Below are 13,482 nucleotides of genomic sequence, written 5' to 3' on the forward strand. Positions count from 1 at the left end.
CACCTGATTTGGAACTTGGAGGGATGGTAGGGGTGGGTAGAGAGACCCCAGACAATAAAAATCTACAAGGCAGTACCTCTTCTTACCCTCCGGGAGTCCACACTCTCTTCCTGTCAGGAGAGGTGAGCAGACAGAAGCAGATTGGAAGGAAGGGAATGAGGAATTCTACCCAGAGGTCACTGTATCTAAGACAAATGCTAAGAAAAAGGCTGTCACTGAGTTCCTCAGCAAGCCACGACTGGGGAGAGGCATTCAAGAATCTGAGGGCACCCTGGGCGGAAGCAAAAGAGCACTGGTATACCTGGGGGAGAGTCTGTTTAAGAACTCATGTTCAGTACCCTAGGATTGTCCTTAGCCTTCCAAGGATACCAAGAGACTTGTTAGGGCATGCTCCACATCTTCCTCCTGGTATTTATAGGGTGGCTTCCCTCTTGACTCCTAAAAGCAGCATAAATGAAGCTTTTGATTTGAAAGGGGAAGACTGTTTACTGTAATTAGACAGTTAAAGACCCTCATTAGTTGTCTTTGCTGGGCCCAATACTCAGCAGTATCAAAATGAGGGCCTTTCAGCTCAGCCTGTCTCCCTCCCTGCTCTCAGCATCCCTCTCTGGGGATTCCCATTCATAATTCCCTCTGGTCCTCAAGCCTCATGACATACCCTTGACCCTTGACCCATGACCCAAGGAAGCCTCATTACGTTCTTTCCATATATGAAAGAAAGTATTTTCCCAGCGAGGAAAGGTTAAGGAACAGGTGGACCACCCAGCAGTGTGGAGGCACAGTTCATCTGGCTCTGCAATTATCCCAGAATAACCCATTTCCATTTGCAAGAGTAGACTACATTTAAATAAGTATTCTCTTCAAATAAGCTTTCATTAAGTTGGATTCTTCTGTTGCGTGCATGCTTGTTAAGCAGGTTGGGTTTTGGAGGGGAGGAGAAGTGAAGTTTAGGAGATGGAGGAGCTCATTTCAGCTCAGACATCTCCAATTTAACACATGCAACCCTGGAACACCCTGTAAATGGAGGACCCTAAGCTGCCCGTGTTTCTGGACAAATGGTTAGGGAGATCTTTGGGGGGATTCAGTGGTGTTTTGCTGTTTCGCTATTAGAAGCATGGTCCTGGCCTTTTGTTTGAGGAGCTTCAACGTCTTCACACTCACTGCAGAGTCTCAATAGGTGGATGCCTGAGGGATGGCTATTTGTGCTAGATGCAACACATTATTTTTCTTGGTGTTTTCAGTCTGAACAGAATACAGGCTGAACTCCTGCTTAAAAGCTACCACATAGAAACACTGGGTTTTGTGGCCATTCTGTCTGCCCACCTCAGCCTGCATCTCTACATTTCTCTAGGGTGGAGCTGACTGCCTGTTGTCAGGGAGGCAGATGGAGCTCCGTGCCACCCCACGTGAGCTCAGTAGGCAGGAGGTGCTGAGCAGGAGCTTTATCAATACAAAAGGATGTGCCTAGTCTTATTGTAACTTGTTCTGCTCTTTTCTGAAGGGGAACAGAGATGAGGTGAATCATGGGGAGATGGGAGGTTGTGTGTGGGATGGGCTGGGAGGAATGGAAGGAAGGAAACCTGAGGTCAAGATGTAATATATGATAGAGGAATAATTTTAAAAATGGCTTCTATGGTCTGAGAGTCAGAGGAGAGGGTATGGCAGTAAATGTAGAACAAATGTGTGCTGCTAAGTCTGTGTCATCATGTGACCTAGGACTGTGTGCAATGAGTAGTTACCAATAAAAATTAAACAAACAAAACAAAAAAAAACAGCTCTGGGGAATTGATTTTAGGTATTGGGTGCCAGATCGCACTGTCTGCTTTTTGCTTTTCAGATAGGGTCTCATTCTACAGCCCGGGTTAACTCGGAACTTACTATGTAGCACAGGTTAGCCTTGAATTTAAGATCCTCTTGCTTCAGCTTCCCAAGCACACTGGGGTAGCAGGAGTGCGCTGCATCTGTCTCAAATGAACCACTTCTGGTCTTCTTCTTCTTCTTCTTCTTCTTCTTCTTCTTCTTCTTCTTCTTCTTCTTCTTCTTCTTCTTCTTCTTCTTCTTCTTCTTCTTCTTCTTCTTCTTCTTCTTCTTCTTCTTCTTCTTCTTCTTCTTTTTCTTCTTCTTCTTCTTCTTCTTCTCCTTCTCCTTCTCCTTCTCCTTCTCCTTCTCCTTCTCCTTCTCCTTCTCCTTCTCCTTCTCCTTCTCCTTCTCCTTCTCCTTCTCCTTCTCCTTCTCCTTCTCCTTCTCCTTCTCCTTCTCCTTCTCCTTCTCCTTCTCCTTCTCCTTCTCCTTCTCCTTCTCCTTCTCCTTCTCCTTCTCCTTCTCCTTCTCCTTCTCCTTCTCCTCCTCCTCCTCCTCCTCCTCCTCCTCCTCCTCCTCCTCCTCCTCCTCCTCCTCCTCCTCCTCCTCCTTCTTCTTCTTCTTCTTGTTTGTATCAATGTTTGCCTGCATGTATATCTGTGCACCACATACACGCAGTGCCCGCAGAGGCCAGAAGAGGGCATCAGATCCCCAGAGACTAGAGTTACAGATGTTTATGAATCACCATGTGGGTACTGGGGATTTAACCCCTGTCCCCTAAAAGAGCAGCCAAGGCTCTTAACCACTGAGCCATTGTTCAAACTCCTGTTTTCTTCTCCGTCTCTGTCTCCGTCTCTGGTTGAAAGAGTATCTCTCGTAAATTCACTATGTAGCCAAGGATGACCTTCCTCCTGCTTCCACCTCCTGAGTATTACAATTACTTCTGTGCAACATCATGGTCTGTTTCTGTGGGGCTGAATACCAAACCCAGTGCCTCATGCATGTAGTAATTGCCCTACCAGCTAAGCAACATCCTCAGATCTATTTCACGTTTTTAAGAGATAAAAAATATCATAGGTAGGAGGGTATAGGGTGGGAATGTGGTGGGAAGCGGTGCCTGGGGCATAATTAAGAATCTCAAGGACTGCAATGGCAGAAAACCTTGTTAATAAAACTTTAGAAAATTGCCAAGGGGCCAAACTGGTGATAGAACTACAGCAAATTACAGTGGAATGGAGGCGACATTTGATGGTGCTACTGTGGGCTGAGCTGTGTCCTCTTGGAATTTTGATTTTGGAGTCCCAACTCTGAGCATTCCAGAACAGGACCTTGTTTAGAGACTGCTCTTTATAGAGATCAGCAAGTGAAGATGAACTCATGGTTGTGAGCCTCAATCCAACATGACAGCAAGCACCTTTATGGAATGGAGATGTGTGGACACAGACAAAGTTGTATACAGGCACCTTGAGAAGTTTGCATGGGTGGACGGAGCATGGACTAGACCCTCCCTTCTCAGATGTGGAAGCAACCAGATGAGCTGCTGGCCTCTGTACTTTGAGATAGTAGAACTGTTGTTGAGCCTCCCAGTCTGAGGTGCTTCACCACAGCACCTGCAGCAAGCTGATGCAGGCTCATAAGTGGAAGGAGCTCTCAGAGGAAGGACTTCAGAGAACATGTGTGATGCTGGTGGGTATTCAGCTCCAGCCAAGAGAGAGATCAGGCAAGGCATAAAGAAGCTGTCTCCTGGCTTGGACACACTGTTGGAAAGTATAGAGATGCTTGGCAGGGTGAGCATACTTGAATCTCAGCCGTGGGAGGCTGCGACTCTACTACACAAGAGGCTCCAGGTCAGGCTGGGCTTTGCGGTCCTGTCACAAAGTAAAAAGGGCAGGGAAGGAAAGAAGAGAGATGAAAAAAGAAAACAGGAGAAGAAGAAGAGAAAATGAGAGGGGAGGAGAGGAAAGAGAAGAAGAAACTTTGAGACTCTGGCAGTTTACAAGAGATATGAATACAGATTCTGCTACAGTGGCTCATGTGATTAAAGGAATCACTGTTTGGCATTAAATGCTGTGTGGAACTCACCTATTCTACTGTTTAAATGCTTGATGTTCAGCCAGGATGTACATCATCTAGAAAGCAGCACACATATCACAAAGTTCATTCTCTGCCTATGACAGACATCACTAATGGATTACAGAACTCTTTCTCCCTTAGCTCAGTCTTATCTCCATATCTTTCTCAATTAGTAAAACAGGCAGCATATTCAATCATTCTGATATAACATGTCTTCTGTTCTTGAACAAAGGTATGCATAGGGTTTTTTTCTGAGAAACAAACTTGCCAGATAAAGGTCATGGGCATTCTTGTATTTGAATTGACACTGCCAGGTTTCTACCCATACATAATGTTTAAGTATGTGCACATCATTGCCATTAGGCACATAGCTGCCTTATGTGTAGACTCTGGCTCATTACCATAACATTTATGTGCACCTTTAGCTGTTTGATGAAGAGGGAGAGGAGTAGATTTCAACATACTGATGAGGAAACTGAGGCACAGGAAACTGCTTGGGAAGATGGAAAGAGAAAACCTAGCTTAGTCAACAGATTCACAGACAACCTTCAGTCTTCTCTTGGGAAACTTTCTTCAGGCATCCCCATGCTCATGCAGAGACTCAGCTACATAGCTCACTATGACATGCTAGCTGGTGTTTACTTTAAATGGCTTCCAGAATTCTCCTCCACAAAGACTTCAATGCACATGCATGCTATACTGTCTACACATTGCTTAGGTAGGCTCCCATCTCACACAGCCTGTTGCACCTTCCCCGCAGTGGAGTGGTTTAGCAACTTTGAGACCTAGCTGGGTGAGTACTGCAATTGCTCTGCAGTTTTTGATTTATTATGTCTATTGCTATCACCATCCAATAATTATTCACCAGTGCTTACTCTGTGTGAGGGCTCTAGAATGTCGGGGACTTTTCCTCATGTATAGGTCAGAGGATTTAATATGTATTTAATTGTGTGTGTATGTTCATGTATGTGAGGTAAATGCATGCACATGACTGTGGAGATTCGAGATAAGCTTGGGTGTTCTTCGGGCAGCAATTTCTACTGCTGCTTGTTTGAGGCAGGATCTCTCATTGGGTTGAAACTTTGCCTAGCAGGTGAGACTAGCTGGCCAATGAGCCCCAGAGATCCAACTGTCTCCACCCCCATCTTGCCATCACGGGGGCTGTGGGCATACAACACCATGCCCAGATGTTTATGTGGCCCTCAACAGTTATGTAAAGTTATGTGAAGGATAATATTCCCATTGGTTTTTGTGCTCCCAAGAACATCTCACACAAAACTGGAAGTTTACCACATACTTATAAAGTCACAGTGACCGTTGCATGGTAGTGTAGATGAAACACAGTCTACACTGTCAAATCAACTCGATGCTTCTTCCTTTTCTGGACTTCTTGCAGCATCCCCAGACCCACCTGGTTCTGAGTTGCAGCAGCTGTTAAATCCCCTTCACCTTGCCTGCTTTTCTCAGGCTCTAGTTTTCTTTATCACCTGCAAAACCAGTTCTCCAGGCCTAGTCTGGGTCACATAGGTTTTGTTGTTTTTTGTTTTTTGTTTTTGTTTTTGTTTTTGTTTTTTTAGCTTCAGGACAAAGATAATGCAGAGGGGCCCTGGATCCAAGGATCTGTTACAGGCCTGGCTGGGATATTCAGAATGGAAGAAGAGAAATATCGTCTGGTCACCCTCGTGTTCCACTGGTTACATCTGTACAAGCAAAACAGCCTGGCTCCACAGAGGTGGGATCTGATGCATGGCCGACTGGGCCTTCTGAAGGCCCAAGTACAGGCCAAGGTGCGCCTTTCTATTCCTGTCCAGTTGTAGCTTCAGTGTCTCACCTAGGAAAGAATAGGCTGGAAAGCACAGATTTGCGTTCTTCTATCTTTGGAGTGATAAATATTGGACATACAGCTTGTTGCCATTGAAATTTGAGGGCTCTGATACAACAGTGAGCGGGCAGTGTGTAGATGAAGGGCAAGCCCATCTCTGAGGCTCAGGGAGTGGCTCAGTGGTAAAGCACTTTACACATACACATGCAAACATGTGCTCGAGTCCCTCATATGTATGTGAAAAACCTAGCATGGAGGTGTGTGCTTGCAATCCCAATGCTAGAGGGGCAGAGATGGGAGCAACCCAGAGGGGTTGAACTCCAAGGCCAGTGAGGGAACCTGCCTTGAGGAAGGCGAGCAGCACCTGAGGAGTGACCTCCCAGGCTGACCTATGGTGTCTACATGCACATTACACATGCATATCTGCACACACATACACATCTGCACATACATACATATCTGCACAAACATGGGCACACACAGATATGGACACACACACAGAGGAAAAAACAATTTCAATTTCTATTTTCATTTTGTGTGTGTGTGTGTGTGTGTGTGTGTGTGTGTGTGTGTGTGTGTGTGTGTGTGTGTGTGTATGCCTGAACTTGGAGATCAGAACTGGTTCTGACCTTCCACTAAGTAGATTCCAGGCTTGGTTGGCAGCAGCTACCTTTACCTGATTACATACCCTGTCAGCCTGAACAGTGCACACATTTCTAACAGTGAAAATGCAGGTATTGGTGGGTTGGGATCTTTGGGGAACAGGGGTTATGCAGGTCTTCCTTTGGGGGATGCCTCCCCTGACCTTCTGATACCCCAGCCTTTGTCTAGATGACTGGTCCAGGCTCCTGAAGAGAGCTCTCCATCACCTGGCTCAGCCTGTGGGCCAAGGAGCTCCTCCAGAGCCCAGCGCATCTCAATAAAAAATGGAAATGGCTTTCCCCCTTCATTTTAATTAACATTATGCCTACATTTCTAGGATAATGGATAATTAAGTGAGTTCCCCTGGCATTACAATGTTCTCAGAAATAATTTATGGTTTCGTCTTGCTCTGAGGAAGCTGTTTGGGTTGGAGCTGAAGTTTCACCATAAATATTGCCAAGGAGCATTTGCCTGTCCGTGATCTGTCTTCGCACGGCTGAGATCTTGTATCTCTGGAAAGTGTCTTCTGTAATTTTTTTCCCCTAACAGACTGTGCTTCCATACTTGGCTTTCTTTGTGAGCCCAGAATTGTTTGTAGAATGATGTGCCCTTCAACTGCCTGAGGCCACTGTTTTAAGCCAGTTCATGTTCATTTGACATTAGACAAAACCTTAGCCTTCAGTACTGGGTTGGGTTCAAGTCTTGTCTGAAAAGAAACTGAACAAAAAAAGAGAGACTCTTTACCTACTGTGTGTGTGTGTGTGTGTGTGTGTGTGTGTGTGTAGGCACATGCATACACACATGAGTATGTCAGTACTCCATCACTGAGCTATAGCCATAACCTCCATGTCCATAATAAAGTAGAGACCAGGAGTTGCCAACATCACACCCAACATGTACCTATCTTGAACATGATAGATCTGGATTTGAACTCAAGCAGACTGCCTCCACCCCTCAGGAGCCTATCGAATGTCTTCTATGGGGTCTGTGTTGTTTGCCACCCCTCAGGTGGCCCATCCAGGAGACTGTGGCGAAGAATGTTCTGTGCAGTGTGGGAGCCACTTGCTGGGATGGTGGCATTTGAACCTAGCCCACAAGGTTTAGTTTCCAAATGCAATCTTTGCTTCTCTTAGAATTTCTGCCCAAGCTGTACTTTGGAGTTAGGCAGTTCTATGCAGCTCATTATATGCCTCAGTACGGGGGAATGCCAGGGCCAAGAAGAGGGAATGGGTGGGTAGGGGAGTGGGAGGGAGGACAGTCTGGGGGACTTTTGGGATAGCATTTGAGGTGTAAATGAAGAAAATACCTAATTAAAAAATAAATAAAATTTTAAAGAAATATGGCAGGTAAAAGTATTTGACATTAAGCCTGATTCTCTTAGTTTGATCTCTGGAAACTGACATGGTATGAAGAGTAAGTCAGCTCTGTGGGTCTCTCTCTCTTTCTCTCTCTCTCTCTCTCTCTCTCTCTCTCTCTCTCTCCCCTCTCCCCTCTCCCCTCTCCCCTCTCCCCTCTCCCCTCTCCCCTCTCCCCTCTCCCCTCTCCCCTCTCCCCTCTCCCCTCTCCCCTCTCCCCTCTCCCCTCTCCCCTCTCCCCTCTCCCCTCTCCTCTCCTTTTTTTCTCCTTCCTCTCCTCTCTCCTTTCTCCTCTTTTCTCTCTCTCTCCTTTCTCCACTCCCTCTTTCTTTACAGAGCTTTGAACCAAAGGCCTTGGCCATGCTCGGCAAATTCTCCACCAATAAGCCACTACTTCAGCTTCTTTTCTTCTTTTTATTTTGTGTTGGCAGCTTCACTAGGTTGCCCACGCTAGCCTTAAGCTCACATGAAGCCCAGACAGGGCTTGAACTTGTCACTCCTATGGCTCAGCGTTCTGAGTAGTGACCAGGCAAATTCTGACAGCATTGTAGTGTGCGTTGTTTAGTCCTAACCATGTAGTGTGGTACCTAGCGCTGTTCTATTGAAACCGAAGAACCAAATGTCTGTGGGAACATCTATGTATCTGCTGGCTTCTTTGGAAGGACTATTTCTTAGGGGTGTTTATAAGCCAGCATTCTTGCCTCTTCTTTCCTGGAATCAGTGAATGTTATGGTGGGAGTATCCAGATGTGATGTGCTTCTATAGAGGACCAGCTACTGTCGAGTGATGTTGCACTTGGCACCAGATGCCAAATACCGTGGTGATGAAGAGACATTACTATCTGCAGGCCCTGCCTTTCTACTTCCTCAGCCCAGGGTCTGGGCTAGTCTGTGACCTTCTTACTTTTTAGCTTCTCCATTTTATGGACTGAACCACCTCTCTAGATTCTACCCATATTTTATTCCTCCTGAGTAAAAGAAGGATAGCCAGGGGAGGTATTTCATTCCTTCCTTCTTTCTTTCATTTAACATTTATCATGAGCCTGAAATGCATCATGCATTCTACTAAGGATTGGAGATGAAGGATGGAGATGAAGTCAAAACACTCACACCACGAATACATCTGACCTTGTTTATTAATTAAAAAGTGAATTCCTTGAAATTGAAGGCAGAGCAAGCATTAGTATTCAAACACTGAGTGTCCTAAAGAGACAGCCATTATGATGCTCACAGGCAAAGCAGGCTGAGTTCTTTCAGCTGAATCCCTTCTTCCCTTCCATCTCACAGTCCGATGTGGATGACGGGCCTATGACCATGTTCTATACTCATTACATCCATGTAATAGCACCAGAAAGCCAAGGACAGGGGAAGTACCACATGCACAGAATGTTCTCAAGCCATTGCATCAGACACTGGAGCTGAGTGCAGTGCTCAGATTCTATACCTGGGAAACCACAGGAAGCAACGCCTACTTTATCTATCTATCTATCTATCTATCTATCTATCTATCTATCTATCTATCTATCTATCTATCTATCTAGATAATTTTTAAATTTACATTTCAAATGTTATCTTCTTTCCTAGTTTCTCCTCTGAAAATCCTCTATTCTCTCCCCTCTCCCCGTGCTCCCCAACTCACCTACTCCTGCTTCCTGGCCCAGACATTCCCCTATACTGGGGCATAGAACCTTCACAGGACCAAGAGCCTCTCCTCCCACTGATGACCAACTAGGCCATCCTCTGCTACAAATGCAGCTAGAGCCATGAGTCCCTCTGTGTGTTTTCTTTGATTGGTAGTTTAGTCTCAGGGAGCTCTGGGGTTACTTGTTAGTTCATACTTTTGTTCCTTCTAGGGGGCTGCAAATCCCTTCAGCTCCTTGTGTACTTTCTCTAGCTCCTTCATTGGGGACCCTGTGCTCCATCTAATGGATGACTGTGAGCATCCATTTCTGTATTATTTAGGCACTGGCAGAGCCTCTCAGGAGACAGCTATATCAGGCTCCTGTCAGCAAGCTCTTGTTGGCATCTGCAAGTGTCTGGGTTTGGTGGTTGTTTATGGGATGGATCCCCAGGTGGGGCAGCTTCTGAATGGTCATTCCTTTAGACTCTGCTCCAAACTTTGTCTCTGTAACTCCTTCCATGGGTATTTTGTTCTCCCTTTTAAGAAGGATGGAAGTATCCACACTTTGGTCTTCCTTCTTCTTGAGTTTCATGTGTTTTGCATAGTGTATCTTGGCTATTCTGAGCTTCTGGGCTAATATCCACTTATCAGTGAGTGCATATCATGTGTGTTCTTTTGTGATTGGGTTACCTCACTTAGAATTATATCCTCCAGATCCATCCATTTGTCTAAGAATTTCATGAATTCATTGTTTTGTTTTTAATAGCTGAGTGGTACTCCATTGTGTAAATATACCACATTTTCTGTATACATTCCTCTGTTGATGGACATCTGGGTTCTTTCCAGCTTTTTACTATTATAAATAAGACTGCTATGAACATAGTGGAACACGTGTCCTTATTACAAGTTGGAGCATCTTCTGGGTTTATGCCAAGAAGAGGTATTCCTGGATCTTCTGGTAATGTGCTGAGGGCTGGAGATGTCTGTAATCAGCACTTGGAATGTAGAGGAAGGAGGACCAGGAGTTCAAGGCCATCCTCAGCTAGATACTGAGTTTGAGGTCAGGCTTGGTTACATGTAACACTGTGGGAAGAATGGATAAAGGGAGGGAGAGAGGGAATTCAATAAAATGTCAAAAATCTCTTATTACAATAATAAGGAAGGTCTTGTGCCCATGTGGGATTCCAGTGTCCAACCCCACTGCATTCCCATAAAAAGCTGAGGAAAGTTGGTTTAAGCTCATCCCATCCCTTCACCTTGAGCTAACCCTGCCTGTACTGTCTCCTTTAGGAATCTGAAAGCCCACACTTGGCATTGCCTGTTTTTCAGAGCAGAATCTCTTATACTGAATCCAGAGAGAACTTTATAGCCTACGCAGTGTGGGGGTCACAGACAGACAACACCCTCACAGGTCCCTCTGGGAGAGGCAGGGGATGAGAGGGGATGTGATAGAGTCCTGCGGGTACTTCTGTCTCTGTTAAACCTGAGTTTGGCAACTTTAAAAACTCTTCTTGGTTCTAAAACTGGGTCCTTGGGGAACAGGCAGTCAGTCAAGCAGCAGCCCCCAAAGCTGGGGGAGGTTAAGGCAGGTGAGAACATACTCCATCTTGCCTAAAGTTAGAAAGAAAAAAGAAGAAATATTGGGGGTGGGTAATTTATTTAATAGGAGGCAGGGGTGCCGCACTGTCTGTTTAGGAGCCAAGCCTTGTCTGAAACTTCTTCTAGGATAAGAGCCTTCTGAACCAGGGTGGTGCCTAGAGGGCTGGTTGAATCAGTTCTCACTATGTACGATAGCTAGGAGAAATTATACTTCATATATGAGGGGGATGGTCCCATGAAGTGACGGTGACACCATGTATATTTGTATATGTTTTCCAAAAAGAAGTTGACAAACATCTTCTGTAAAGATTCAGGGAGCTGATATTTTGTGTTCTTTTGGGTTACCTAGCCATGTGCAATACTAGACTCTGTTGGGTGGCATGATCTATTAATGTATGGGTGTCATCCTGTGCCAATAAAACTTTATTTATAGATGTATATGACAGGCTGGGACTTGCATATGGGTGGTTCTTTAGTGGCCTCTGTTCTTGGGTCTTGTGCTGCCATACTGGAATTCAGTGTTTTGGGTAGCCAGGAAGATAGTCTGGCCATCCAGAATGACACTGTCAATCAGGAAATGGAAGCTTTCTCATAGAGAGGTTGTCTCTGTTTATTTGTGCTGCTATAACAAAAAAAATTGATGTAGGGTCACTTACCAAACACAGTAGTGTATGTCTCACAGTTCTGGAACTGGGAAGTTGAAGACTGAGCTTCTATTAGGTTCTTTGTCAGATAACCATGATACTGTATACTCCATCAGAGAGGATCTGTATCCTCTTATAGTGGAGGTGTCAAAAGGTAATTGCTCAAATTCTTCTGCCAAACCATTTAATGTGAGGTTCACGTATATGCCCTGGAGGTCCTACCCCTAATATTGTTGCTTCAGGAATTATATCTCTAAAAGGGAAGTGGTAGGAGATACTTGGCCCACATCAGAAATAGAGGATGAAAAATGTCAAGATGAATTATAGTTGTAGCCCGTGTTAGTCATGGATTTCAGAGAGAATGACTCTCTGACTAATATGATATACAAATATGCATATGTGACTAATATGATATACACATATGCATTTTATTGCTGGGTATCAGAGTTTGGAGGGAATTTCCAGAGGGATCCCAGATTCTTGTGTTCCAGAACAGAATGTAGACAGAGATACATGAATAGTAATTAAGCCAAGTGAATTCATTAAAGAGCACAGTTGCATGGGAGGAAGGGCGCTGGAACAGAGTTCAGCAGCTCACATGGCCTCACTGTACAAAGACTCAGACTCCGAAGTTACACAATGTGGCCTCTCGGTCTCATGTGTGCAGTGTGGGCTCTTCTGCCTCTTTTCTATCTGTTGTATATAGAACTTCTATATAGAACTTCATGCATCTTGTGTCTCATTAGCACCTTAAATCTCCACCCAGGAGCGTGCAGAGCATCACAGATTACCTTCAGGAATTCTGGGGTGCCTCAGCACCTGTGTAAAGTGGCCAAAACTTTAACTCATTTTAGGGTGAACCTAGGCTTCTTTACCATCAGCTGGTTTTATTGAATGCTAATCTTATAGTCATTACACAGAGTGTCACTTTCCACTCCATTCTCCTGCCTCAGACACTGTTATGTTACAGTTTCTGTCAAAATAAAATACTGTAGTTTGGAGCGATGTTCTGTCAGATGGAGGATGTGTAAGGGGAAGTGCAACATTCCTACCATGTGAGAAAGCTGGGTAGTAAGGCTAGGAAAAATGGACTCAACAGCTCCAGGAAGACCCCCCAAACTAACTGTATTCCCTAGACTCCTCACTCCCTATGCTTTTGTGAGCAATCGGGACTTTGGAAGATAATTGCAGATAAGCTCAGAGCAGCTGAGTTGCCTGGATGAGCCAGAGAGAAGTGCTCTGTGGAAGAGACTCTTGAAGCTGTTGAGCTGATCATAGGATGTTCAGTGTGCTTCTAGTGAGTTGTCACCCATGCTGGGGTGAGTGTCTGTCTATAAGTCATTTTTGTATGTTGTTCCTGTAGGTAACTTCTCACCATATTCCTGAAAGCAACCCCAATAAAACTCATTAGACTTTAGACTTTGGTGGTATCCTTAGCTTAGTTTGTCATTGGTCCCCCATCTTGGGTCACATAAATATTTCTTCATGTCTCTCTACAAATAGTGTTACCCACCTGCCCACATAAAATGCATATATATGTACATATATATCTATATATGTGTGTGCACAAGTGTATATATGTATATATGTATATACATGTATATATGAGTGTATATACATGTATATATGAGTGTATATACATGTATATATGAGTGTCTATGTTTATAGGTGTATGCATGTATATGTGTGTTTATATAAAGGAATTTGTCTCACAGGATTATAAAAGTCCCAGGATTCCCCAGTATACTGTCTGACTCAGGACATCTAGCCATATGATTCAGCCCAAGTTCGGAGGCCTGAAAGCCAGGGTAGCAGATGCTTCTACTCCCAGTCTTAAGGGAGGAGAAGATGAAACTACATGTCCCAGTTCAAGTCGAAACCACAGAAGTCTGCCTTGCCCCTTCTGCTTTTGTTTTATGCAAGGACC

This window comes from Mus musculus, chromosome 16 (assembly GCF_000001635.26).
Source record: "Mus musculus strain C57BL/6J chromosome 16, GRCm38.p6 C57BL/6J".
NCBI classification, from domain to species: domain Eukaryota; kingdom Metazoa; phylum Chordata; class Mammalia; order Rodentia; family Muridae; genus Mus; species Mus musculus.